At 43.8% G+C, this 12,776-nt stretch overlaps 1 protein-coding gene across 2 annotated transcripts in view; it reads right to left on the bottom strand.

Annotated features, from left to right (window-relative positions):
* The window catches only part of LOC126346580 (chitinase-like protein Idgf4), a 93,621-nt gene that overhangs the window by 16,267 nt on the left and 64,578 nt on the right, over nucleotides 1-12,776 (bottom strand). The gene's annotated exons all lie outside the window — the stretch shown is intronic.

Genomic DNA, 12,776 nt, shown 5'->3' with positions numbered 1-12,776 from the left:
AGTTTTATGTGATGACTGATTGGATGGTGTGATGGATATGGTAAGGCCTTCAGTTGTAGAAACTTGTGGGTTCGAACCTTGTAAGGTGCCTTAATTTTTTTCTTTATTTTTAAATTTTTATTGAAATGAATTTGATCATTGTTTTTATTCAATTAATTGGTGTACCTATATTTTTTAATTGTTCCTTTGTCTCATCATTTTAATCATCACGTCAAATTCATTTTTTTCCTATCATTCTTTTTCTCCTTGAAATTTTTGTTCATGTGCATTTAATTAATTCAATGTATCAATTTTGATTTAATTACTTTCTTTTTATCATTCTATATTTTCGGCGATGTTAATGTATTCTTTTCTTCTTCTTTTTCTTGTGCCTTTGTCCAACAGTTTTGCAGGGTCAGCATGGATATGCTGCAATTTGGCAGGGTAAATTTAAGGGTTGGCCGGATTTCCTTCCTGTCGCCACCCAATTACGCGAATAATGATGATGAAGATGAAATGACGAGGACAACACAAACACCCAGTTCCCCGGCAGAGAAAATTCCCAAGCCGGTTGGGAATCGAACCCGAGACCCCGTGATCCAGAGGCAGCAACGCTAGCCATTAGACCACGAGTTGCGGACGCCACGTCATTGCATTCATTATGTCTATTCCGTATTTTTCTTGAATTTGTTTTGCTTATAATCCCTTCTTTCATTTAAACCTTCATCTACAATATTTTTTCCAGCATTCAGTATGAATTTAGACTATGTTTAAACGTCTGTATGTCGATTACCATAAGAAATACACATCTTCTAAATAAAAATACATTTTTGACAGCATTGCAAGCCAATATAAATAGATTATTTCATCTTCCGTTGTTTACCTATAGATCAGCACTTTCAGATATTTAATTATTGTAACAAATAAATATAATTAAATTCACATTCACAAAGATTCTGAGTGGAAAAAGCACGACCAAAAGTGAGAACAAACGAAAAAGTTCATACGACGATTAGAATGACGTGATAAAAGAATAGAAATAAAAATTTACATTTAAGCCAATTAACTGAATAAAAATAACAATCGAATTCATTTCGATAAAGTTTTAAAAATAAAAAGAAATATAGCATCTGGGAAGATTCGAACCTACGACCCACTGCGCTTGAAGGCCGTACCCTATCTGTTTTGTCTTCCGCAAAACCAGTAACAAAAGTGACTAGCTTACAATGAAATGATATAAACAAATAGACAGTGAATTGCAGTCATCAATTACAGCATTCATAGAATGAAGAATGATATTCAGTCCTTAACAGAAGCCGGCCGGGGTGGCCAAGCGGTTCTAGGCGCTACAGTCAGGAACCGAGCGACCGTTACGGTCCCTTGTTCGAATCCTGCCTCGGGCATGGATGTATGTGATATCCTTAGTTAGGTTTAAGTAGTTCTAAGTCTAGGGGACTAATGACCTTAGAAGTTAAGTCCCATAGTGCTCAGAGCCATTTGAACCATTTTGAACCTTAACAGAAGTACATGGAAACAAATTTAACAACGTCCTCCAGCAGAGAGGCATTTTTACCGTCACCTTCAACTGGTGGCTGTTGTGCATCCAGATTTCCTTCTTCTGCAGCCTGAGGCACTTCTTAGTCAATGTCCAGATCCAACTTTACCATTCAGTAAATCCTTAATGCATGCTCCTTAGTCTCATCCAGAGTAAACTATGGGGACTGAAGAGAAGCCCGGAGCAGCAAGACCGCAAAGGCCTTCACTGCCTTGTCATTATTGTCGGTTTCTGCCTTCTAACAGCATCCTTATGGAGTTAAAGTCCTTTCTTCGTAGCACACACCAGATGTTTGTCGTCATATAGTTGTATCTGCTGTACTACTGATTTACCATATCTCTTATTGTGGTGCGGATACTTAAGTGATTTTTCGAATTCAGTATTCAAGAAGTTCATCACCTCCAAATTGTTAGAAATGTAGCTTCTATATTTTTCCATTAGCCAGATCTCTGCGTTACTTTTGCCTGAGGGTAGCAACTTTCTTCTGGCCTGTAGGAAATGTTATTCAGTACACTGTTTGCAGAAGTTCTTGTTATTTGAGCAATTTTCTCGCTGGTCCACCTAGAGTTGATAATCCGATCTCCACAGGTATACCGATGAGGCTCAGAGTTAACAAGGTTGCAGTTACTGCAGAGGTTAGAGTCACTTAAATCGATGACAACGAGTCGCTCATTAGTGCTGATGATTATATTGACTACCTTGTACGACGCTGTTTTCACGTCAGACGAAAGAACGTTATTACTGATGTTTTTCCTGACTACAGTCCCTACTATTCCGGCATATTTAGTTTCTATGTTTTTTCTTCCTTTCGTATTTCCTTCTTTCCTCTAAAATCGACTTTTCTCTAATGTTCGTGGATTTTAAAAGCTTTTTGCTGAGGTAGCTTCTCTCAAGGTAAATTTCACTAATATGTTTTAGTTTAATTTTTTGTGTATTGGTTGGCAGCTCTACCCTTTCCGGTCTGGCAAAGCGGTATAGTTTTGCTGTAATGGTTTCTGGGTTGTTGCACATTATGCTCGATGTTCGTTTGACATATAACGCCATCGCTTTAGACTTGATGTTGCTTAGTCCCTTTCCTTCACTGCTTGGATCCGAAATAATTCCCCTTTCCATAAAAAAATTGCTAAGATCATCATGATCGTTATCGCCATCAGTGATGGGATGGGAAGAATCTATGCTACGTAGTAGGCCCTGAATAAAATGTACGTGCTGATAAACTGTATAACTGTATTCTGTGGAAATACTGTATTCTGTTGACGACATCACGGCGGGATAAACACAGGCAGTGATCTAAGAGGAATTGAGCATTGACCAAAAAGGCTCGTGAATCAAACACGCACGTCGCGGTCACCGACATTTCCGAGCAGGACTAGCGACAGGGCGTGCTTACCTCGCCAGCGGGCGGCAAACCGGGTGTAATAGACTTCCGCTCCGAGCTGATGCAGCCTCCTCGGTAGCTGTGAGTCCACTGTTGGATTCTGCGGATTACTCTAAGGATTACGTAGACCCCAGCCTTCGGGAAAGCAAGGCAACGACTTTTATCATAAGTAATAAGTGGAATAATCTTGAATATTGTTCAATTGCGCCCAAAGATGACACTCAGTTTGTCGGTCTGTATCCTGACGATACAACAGAGGTTTCCAGCCCCTATGTGGGCGACCCCTACAGTACTCCAGGCAGGAGACAGTCCGGCGGGACTGTTCATACTAGTCCCAGTGGAGCACCAGAGCATCGAGAGCTCAGGACATCAAGAAGCGAAGCTTCCTAGATATGCTTGCATGAGTTTTGATCTAATATGTCTCCCACGAACTCTGAAAATCTGCACACTCCACAGAATTGGCAAACTGAAGCAATTAAAACTATGTGCGGAAGAGATGTTATATCCTCGTAATAGCACTGCAGAAATTTGACATACAGAAGTAAAAGCAATGCGACTGGAACGATGTAACATTTATAATCGAAAACTGGACAGAAAAATAAACAAAAAACGACGATGTTCGGACCTGCTATTTTTGTCGAGTAAAATCTGACCAGTTGCATTTACACCGAGAAATAAAAACTACGCTTTCATCAATGCATACGCCTCCATCAAAATTGGCAACAATTTTTCTCGAATTCAGGTGATCCCCACAGGATAGAAACAGTGCCTCTCTGTCGCTAGATTCGTAACTGGCGAGATCTTGGAAGTCCGTTAATGGGACTGCAGTGAATGCTGAGAACACAAAAAAAGAAGAATACCCCGCGTCCTTTGAGAGGGTCTTGCATGTCGCATTAGCGTCACGTAAATCCTTGTACATGGGCGGTGACGTACGTCAGCTCGCAGCAAGTAGCTGGCAGAGTCCCAATATGCTCCGCCTTTCGTGAAGTAGCTCACACGCGATTCGTGCGTAATAATAACATGCAGTGACAAGCCGCGACACGTACTAAAACTGGTAAAACATCCTCTTCTCGCTTATAATTCCTTATAAGAGAATAGCCCGGTAAGTCGTGACCTATTGCCCATTATGAGGTTTCTGTCTGAGGTTGACCGGTTCCCTAGAAATCTCATATCTGTGTTGTGTCAGTCCCAATATAAACAAGATGTTGTTGTTGTTCTTGTTCTGTGACTGTTTGCGCTGTTTCTGAGGTCAGACATGTTACTGGATTTTTGAATTTTCGGAAGTTGACCCTTGCAGAAATTTACCGCCAACTAAAGAATAGTACGGAATATTCAGGCCGATGTGGACGACAGGAACACATTTTTTCAGCCAAAAAGTCTCGGATCAAAAGCGAGGTGTGGCACTGCGCGTTGTCGTGGTGAAGAAGAAAGCTATTGTCATATTTTTATGGTCTATTTCTTCGTACATCCTTTCGCAAATGCTTCATTAGCCCTCGTAAAATTCGGCATTTACAGCTGATCCCCTTGGAACCAATTCTGATCTCGTTATGTCCTCAATAACGAAAGAAAACAATGAACACAACTTTGGTATTCTATTCTGCATAACGTACGTTTTTAGGGCGAAATTCACTGGTTTTTCATTGGAAAATCTGGCTCACACCCATAGACATAAGTTTAGTTACAATTTTGGACATCAAGTCCGGAGCTGAATAAAGACGGTTCTTCAACTCCGTGCAAACTGACTCAGGATTTTTCTTCTGTCCCTCACTGAAAAGTCTGTGAATAAGTACTGCACTAACTCGTCTCGTAACAAATTATCGGTTAAAATGGTTTAAACGAATCCGTACGAGATGCTAAGTTGTTCGATAAGCTCTCAGATCGTTATTCGCCTGTTTGAACGCACTATTTTTGCCAATTTTTGCACGTGTTCTTCTGTTTTTGAGTTTAAAGGAAGTTGCGAATATTGCTCGTCTTCTACCGACTCATTTCCGCTTTTAAATCGTTCATACCACTTATGAGCAGTCTTCAGAGCTAGAGCTTTGTAGCTATACACCAATTTCAACATTTCTTGAGTTCCTTTGGCACTTTATTGCAACTTGCACCAAAACTTCGTGTTCACTCTTTGTTTGAAATCCATGATACACATCAAACACGGTAAGCACAGTCTCACTGTAGCGCCTCTGGACGCTGACTGACAAAATAAGGACGTGTTACAGCTTGACGCTGCCTGTCTGAAGGTGAAAGATGAAAGTGCAAAGGCTGGTCTAACGTTGAATCTCAAGAAAATGAAAATTATGGCAACTACATCTATCACATCATGACTAATAGGATTAGAATCAATGCAGGTTGCTTCTATATTTTATTATCTCGGCTGTCAGATTTCGCTGATACTGGCTGCAGCCACGAAATCAAGAGATGCTTCTATATTTTATTATCTCGGCGCTCAGATTTCGCTGATACTGGCTGCAGCCACGAAATCAAGAGACGCATCTTACTTGGTAGAAAGGCAATATCCAGCCTTGGAAATGTTATAACGAGCGGACAGAACTTTATCAATAAAGGTGTTCTCCTCCGTAGCGTGACGGTAGCGTTACCGCCTACCACGCAGGGGGCCCGGGTTTGATTCCCGGCAGGGGACTAGGTGTTGTGTGTCCTTCATTATCATTTCATCATCATTGACTCGCAAGTCGCCGATGTGGCGTCACCTAAACGGGCTTGCAATATGGCGGCCGAACTTCCCCGAAAAGGGCCTCCCGGCCAACAATGCCATACGATCACTTTATTTCATTTCATCAACAAAGGTCTGTATAGTAAGGGCTATGACCTCTTCTGTTGTGACGAATAGATGTGACACCTGGACCATAATAATGGCTGAACGACGTAGAATAGACACCCGGACCGAAAAGAAAACAAATAGGTCAGTATTAAAAAAAGGAAAAAAGAAAAGTAATTTATTACAACCTGAGAAGTCCGCATGAGAAACTGCAGGGTAGAAGAAATTGGCATACTTTAGTTCAAGGGGTCATGGAGAATCGGAATCGACTAAATGACTTGAGAGAGAGAGCGAGAGAGAGAGAGCGAGAGAGAGAGAGAGACGCTATATGCTGGTAAACCAGGCTGCACACTGCGTCTCCTCTGTAATACATGACACCAAATCGTACATACACCCCTTACAGTCGCTTACAATGAACAGACACAGTTCATAATTTTAGATACAATTTATTTGGAATGATAATGTTTGCTATGCCTTGATTATAAACACTGTCTGCTTCGCTTCCATTTACATTGTGGTGATAAAAGTAGTGATGTAGTAGCTCAGCGTGGCATGGGCTCGACAAGTCGTTGAAAATCCCCTGCAGACACACTGAGTATGATGCGCCTGTAGCTAACCATAACTTTGAAGGCCGGCCGCGGTGGTCTCGCGGTTCTAGGCGCGCAGTCCGGAACCGTGCGACTGCTACGGTCGCAGGTTCGAATCCTGCCTCGGGCATGGATGTGTGTGATGTCCGTAGGTTACATAGGTTTAAGTAGTTCTGAGTTCTAGGGGACTGATCACCACAGCAGTTGAGTCCCATAGTGCTCAGATCCATAACTTTGCAAGTGTTGCCGGTGCAGGATGTTGTGCACAAACTGACCTCTCGATTAGGTGACATAAATTTTCGATGGGATTCGTACAGGGAGATAGGGATGACCAAATCATTCACTCTTATAGTAAGGAATGTTCTTCAACCCAACCGCAAAGCCGGCCGGTGTGGCCGTGCGGTTCTAGGCGCTTCAGTCTGGAACCGCGTGATTGCTGCGGTCGCAGGTTCGATTCCTGCTTCGGGCATGGATGTGTGTGATGTACTTAGGTTAGGTAGATTTAAGTAGTTCTAAGTTCTAGGGCACTGATGACCACAGATGTTAAGTCCCATAGTGCTCAGAGCCATTTGAACCATTTTTGAACCAACGGCAAACAATTGTGGCCCAGGGACATGAGATCATTGTTTGGAAACATGTTAATGAATGGCTGCAAATGGTTTCCACGTAGGCCAACATAACCATTTTCAATCAACTACCTGTTCAGTTGGACCAGAGGACCCAGTCCATTCCATGTAAACACAGCCCACACTATTATCGAGCCACCACCTGCTTGCATAGTGACTTGTTGACAACTTGGGTCCATGGCTTCGTGGGGTCTACGCCTCACTCGAACCCTACCGTCAGCTCATGCCAGCTAAAATCGAGACTCATCTGACCAGGCCACGGTTTTCCAGTCGTCTCGGGTCCAATCAATGTGGTCACGAGCAAAGGAGAGGCGCTGTAGATGATGTCGTGCTATTAGCAAGGACACTCGCTTCAGTCGTCTGGTGCCATATCCCATTAACACCAAATTCCGTCGCACTGCCCTGACGGATACGTTTTCCATACGCCCCACATTGAATTCTGAGGTTATTTCACGCAGTGTTGCTTGTCTATTAGCACTGACATTTCTCGGTCTCTCGATTGTTAAGTGATGGCCGTCGACCATCGCGTTGCCCGTGGTGAGAGGCAATGCCTAAAATTTGCTATTGTCAGCAAAATATTGACACTGTGGATCTCGGAATATTGAAATCCTTAACTACACTCCTGGAAATTGAAATAAGAACACCGTGAATTCATTGTCCCAGGAAGGGGAAACTTTATTGACACATTCCTGGGGTCAGATACATCACATGATCACACTGACAGAACCACAGGCACATAGACACAGGCAACAGAGCATGCACAATGTCGGCACTAGTACAGTGTATATCCACCTTTCGCAGCAATGCAGGCTGCCCAGCTTCATGGAGACGGTTGCGAATGGTCCTCGCCGATACCTCAGGAGCAACAGTGTCCCTAATTTGCTGGGAAGTGGCGGTGCGGTCCCCTACGGAACAGCGTAGGATCCTACGGTCTTGGCGTGCATCCGTGCGTCGCTGCGGTACGGTCCCAGGTCGACGGGCACGTGCACCTTCCGCCGACCACTGGCGACAACATCGATGTACTGTGGAGACCTCACGCCCCACGTGTTGAGCAATTCGGCGGTACGTCCACCGGGCCTCCCGCATGCCCACTATACGCCCTCGCTCAAAGTCCGTCAACTGCACATACGGTTCACGTCCACGCTGTCGCGGCATGCTACCAGTGTTAAAGACTGCGATGGAGCTCCGTATGCCACGGCAAACTGGCTGACACTGACGGCGGCGGTGCACAAATGCTGCGCAGCTAGCGCCATTCGACGGCCAACACCGCGGTTCCTGGTGTGTCCGCTGTGCCGTGCGTGTGATCATTGCTTGTACACAGCCCTCTCGCAGTGTCCGGAGCAAGTATGGTGGGTGTGACACACCGGTGTCAATGTGTTCTTTTTTCAATTTCCAGGAGTGTATTTGCGAAACTGATGTCTCATGCTCTAGCTTTAACTACCATTCCACGTTCAGAGACTTTTCATTCCCGTCGTGACGGCATAATCACACCAGAGACCTTTTTACGTGAATCAGTGGTTACAAATAACAGCTGTCCAATGCACTGCCCTTTTATACCTTGCATACCCGATATTACCACTGTCTGTTTATATACATGATTTTTATCACCTCAGTATAATGTCAATGCTGTCAACAATTTCAGTGCCTGCCGGTGTGGTCGAGTGGTTCTAGGCCCTTCAGTCAGGAACCACGCGGCTGCTACGGTCCCAGGTTCGAATCCTACCTCGGGCATGGATGTGTGTGATGTCCTTAGGGTACTTAGGTTTACGTAGTTCTAAGTATAGGGGACTGAGGGACTGATGACCTCAGATGTTAAGTCACATAGTGCTTAGAGCCATTTGAACAATTTTCGTTAACAGTTTCAGACACTAACTTTACCTTGGCCAATGTTTGAACAGCGACGTCGTGGGCTCCAGGGGATACCTAGCTCCGCATACTGTAAATTTATTGAATTCATTTTCGTATACCAATGTGCGGGTAACTACCTACGTATAAAATTTTAATTGTACTTTTGCAGTTATCAGGCGGGCTAAAAATGTGGATCGCTTTTAGCTGGCAGTGCTGTAAGAGCTGACCCATCCGATAGCGACTCATGGCACCATTCAGAGTTTCTTTTGACTATTACATTACTTTTCCAAACAGAATTGTGGTTTATTTTCAGACAAATATTTTATTTTTCATTGCTTGTTACCTGATCCACATACTAAACTCTTTAACATTGCTTTTCATATCTCTTCCACAGTGGTGAAATGAAACGGAATAAAATTTTTAAAATGATTTACCTATTCTGCTAGTATATCAATAACAACATTTTCAATTTGGTTTGTGTTTTGACTAGGAGAATCATTATTTTGTTTTTAGCAAGTGTTTCACATTGTAGTCAGTACATATTTCGTCATCTCATGCGTTTGTGTTTGTAATTCATTGTCCAGTTTTAAAAATATCTGCAAACAATTTTTTTCGAATTTAGGATATGACAATTTCTGAATGGAGAAAAAAAATAAACAAATAATCTGGTGTTCAATCCTAAGGCCTACTACAGATGCCAGTAGTAATTTTGCATTGCGTCTCTTCTGTTGCCCAAATATATTGATCGAAAGTGTTGAGAAAAATATAATTTTTCGAAGGAAATTTAGGAATTTCAGGTCAATAAGCGGCAAACGTGACTGAAGAAACATCTAATACTTCGCGAAAAACTTTCTAGAATATTACAAACCTGGTATTTATGACGGTATCCAGAAATATACATCAGCCGCGTACTAATTCCCTGGTCGGACGTCGAGGATAAAGTACCTACGTTAATAATAGCTCACACGGTCATTCTTTGTACGTCACTGTGTGATCGGAATTCATAATAAGTGCCCAACGCGTTATTTGTTGACTACATACCGGAAAAAGCGGATAGGTTTCCATTGACCTGATTCCAAGGCTTCCTCCTCGAAATGTTCGGTATATATTTTGGGATCAGCTGGTAAAAATGGACTCCCCATGACTACTCCAGTTGGTGAGGATAGACTCCCTGTGACTACTCCAGCTGATGATAATGATCTCCCCTGGCTACTTCTTCCGGCTGTTCGTACTAGCCATCGTCGGAAAGAAATTATGTCGACGACAGATACGCCTAAAAAGGTTGGTCGTCTCTATGTCAAATCACTCGCCAGTAAGTCCCCAGGATTCTTATAAAAGCACTCTGATGAAAAGAGAGACAACGCAAAAGCTCACTAGTATATCCGCATCATTAAGGCTAAAGTTGTTAAGGCTTCCAAGAAAATCCACGGTGATGCGAATAATTTCCAACGTAAGGGCTGACCAGATACTTCAGGTGTTTCACGAGTGAGTACGCTGGGGCACCAATGTTGCTAACAATGGTACATAAGGGCACCTTATCTTGTGAACCTTCGGGAGTCCATAAAGTCTCTGCGAAACTGGTGCACCTCTTAATAGCTTCGTATGAGTACCCGGTTTCTGTAATAAGCAGTATAACTTTTCTGTACTTGCTCTTGCTATGATCAGTGTCAATCTCCCGATGTGAACTTTCTTCTGGCAGGTCCACCATCTTTTCAGTGTAATTCTGATGAGTTGCATTGCCCTTGTCGGGTGATAAGACCACAATATGTGGATCTTCTGTTAGTTCATGTGTGGCTGCCTTTTCCCTGATAGGGACGTCCAGTTTAGTAGGTTTTGTCTGAGTAAGAACACGAGAAACTGGTGCACCTCTTAACAGCTTCGTATGAGTAGCCTTTTCCCTGATAGGGACGCCCAGTTTAGTAGGTTTTGTCTGAGTAAGAGCACGAGAAACTGGTGCACCTCTTAACAGCTTCGTATGAGTAGCCTTTTCCCTGATAGGGACGTCCAGTTTAGTAGGTTTTGTCTGAGTAAGAGCACGAGAAACTGGTGCACCTCTTAACAGCTTCGTATGAGTAGCCTTTTCCCTGATAGGGACGCCCAGTTTAGTAGGTTTTGTCTGAGTAAGAGCACGAGAAACTGGTGCACCTCTTAACAGCTTCGTATGAGTAGCCTTTTCCCTGATAGGGACGCCCAGTTTAGTAGGTTTTGTCTGAGTAAGAACACGAGAAACTGGTGCACCTCTTAACAGCTTCGTATGAGTAGCCTTTTCCCTGATAGGGACGCCCAGTTTAGTAGGTTTTGTCTGAGTAAGAGCACGAGAAACTGGTGCACCTCTTAACAGCTTCGTATGAGTAGCCTTTTCCCTGATAGGGACGTCCAGTTTAGTAGGTTTTGTCTGAGTAAGAGCACGACAGTTCTCGCGACGTACTTCTTCAGCTGATCAGGTGCAAGTCGTGCAGTTGTCTGTTCCGCTGCGCCGATGATGTCCGTGATAGCTGCGGTTTTAGGAATGAGTGCAAAATTGATTAATTTTGTAAGAACTGAAACCTCAACATTATCCAGTTGCTTGGCCTAGAGATTGATGATAATTTTGTAGAGAGCATCAGAAGGATATCCTTCGGATACACCATCGAATTTCCTTTGTGAGGAGACAGTTGTGCCCATGAGATCCCATCAATCCATTCCCACTCCACAAATTGAACTGGTTGGTCAGCTGTAGATGTAACGAAAAATTCTTTGTTAGACAAGGCACCAGCAGGTAAAGCATACTCCTTTCCGTACCATGGCTAGGATGACAAGTTTATTGGTTTTTCTGCGGGCGCCGGACTCGATATTATGCGTTACTTTGGCAAAGTTCAGCAACACGCGTTGTTCACGGTATCTCAAAAGAAATGCAAAGGCACTTAGCAAACGGTTTCTCTGGTGGCACAGATCGTCAAGTCTTTCCATGCTGTGGCACATCTCCTCCACATAGCGATAAGAGATATGATTCTTCAGCTTCTCCTGGCATTATTAATGACGAAGTAGTTCATGGTTGTACCGCCGTGTGTAATTTTCCAACAGACACGAAATTCCTACAAAAATGGCTCTGAGCACTATGGGACTCAACTGCTGTGGTCATTAGTCCCCTAGAACTTAGAACTACTTAAACCTAACTAACCTAAGGACATCACACACATCCATGCCCAAGGCAGGATTCGAACCTGCGACCGTAGCAGTCGCACGGTTCCGGACTGCGCGCCTAGAAATTCCTACACACAACCAGTTTATGTTCATCAGGTGAACTGATAAACTGATTGTTTAAGGGCCGGTGTAGTGCTTTAATCACTTGCCCCTCTTCCCCCCCCCCCCCCCCTCTCCCTCTGACCTGATTGCCTGTACGCAGTCTGCGCTCAGCATTTACTCCCCCCGTCCTTCTGTTGAGAAGTTGCTCCATCTTCGATTCGCGCCCAGGGACGCATGCTGGTGACACCTCAGGTGTTGCCCTGCTTTCCCTTGAAGTCAGTTCATTGTGGAATATCTCCTTACAGTTACTAATGAGACTAAGTGCGGGTTGCCGTGCTCTACTAAGGATGTAATCACTGTCACGACTGATCAGCGATTCCCTTACTCGAATGTTGATGGCTTATTTAATGACACAGTACCAGAAGTTATACGTCTGTCTGAGGACCTTAGTATGGTTGTAATCTATTCCGCGTGTTTCCGATCATACTATGGATATGATGCTGGGGTCTAACATCTGGCACTATGTCATTAACGACTGTATCCTGATTCGCGTAAGGGACCCGCTCGTAAGTCGTGATAGTGAGTACGTTCTTAGCAACGCCTGAGAACCCATTGTTACTGAAGAAACTATTCCACTGACTTCGGGGGAGGCTGAACAATAGAAGAGGGGCCACCAGTATGGTTCCCTGGGTGCGAACCAAAGACTCAGCAACGTGTCGGCGGGAGGAGAGAAGGAAGTAGTCTTGGCACAGATGGCGTACAAAATGGCAGTTCGTAGGGAGAAGAGGAAATAAAAGCACCATGC

This window comes from Schistocerca gregaria, chromosome 1, assembly GCF_023897955.1.
Source record: "Schistocerca gregaria isolate iqSchGreg1 chromosome 1, iqSchGreg1.2, whole genome shotgun sequence".
Classification (NCBI taxonomy): domain Eukaryota; kingdom Metazoa; phylum Arthropoda; class Insecta; order Orthoptera; family Acrididae; genus Schistocerca; species Schistocerca gregaria.
The sequence above is the reverse complement of the archived record's forward strand: the minus strand, read 5'-3'. Positions and strand labels throughout refer to the sequence as shown.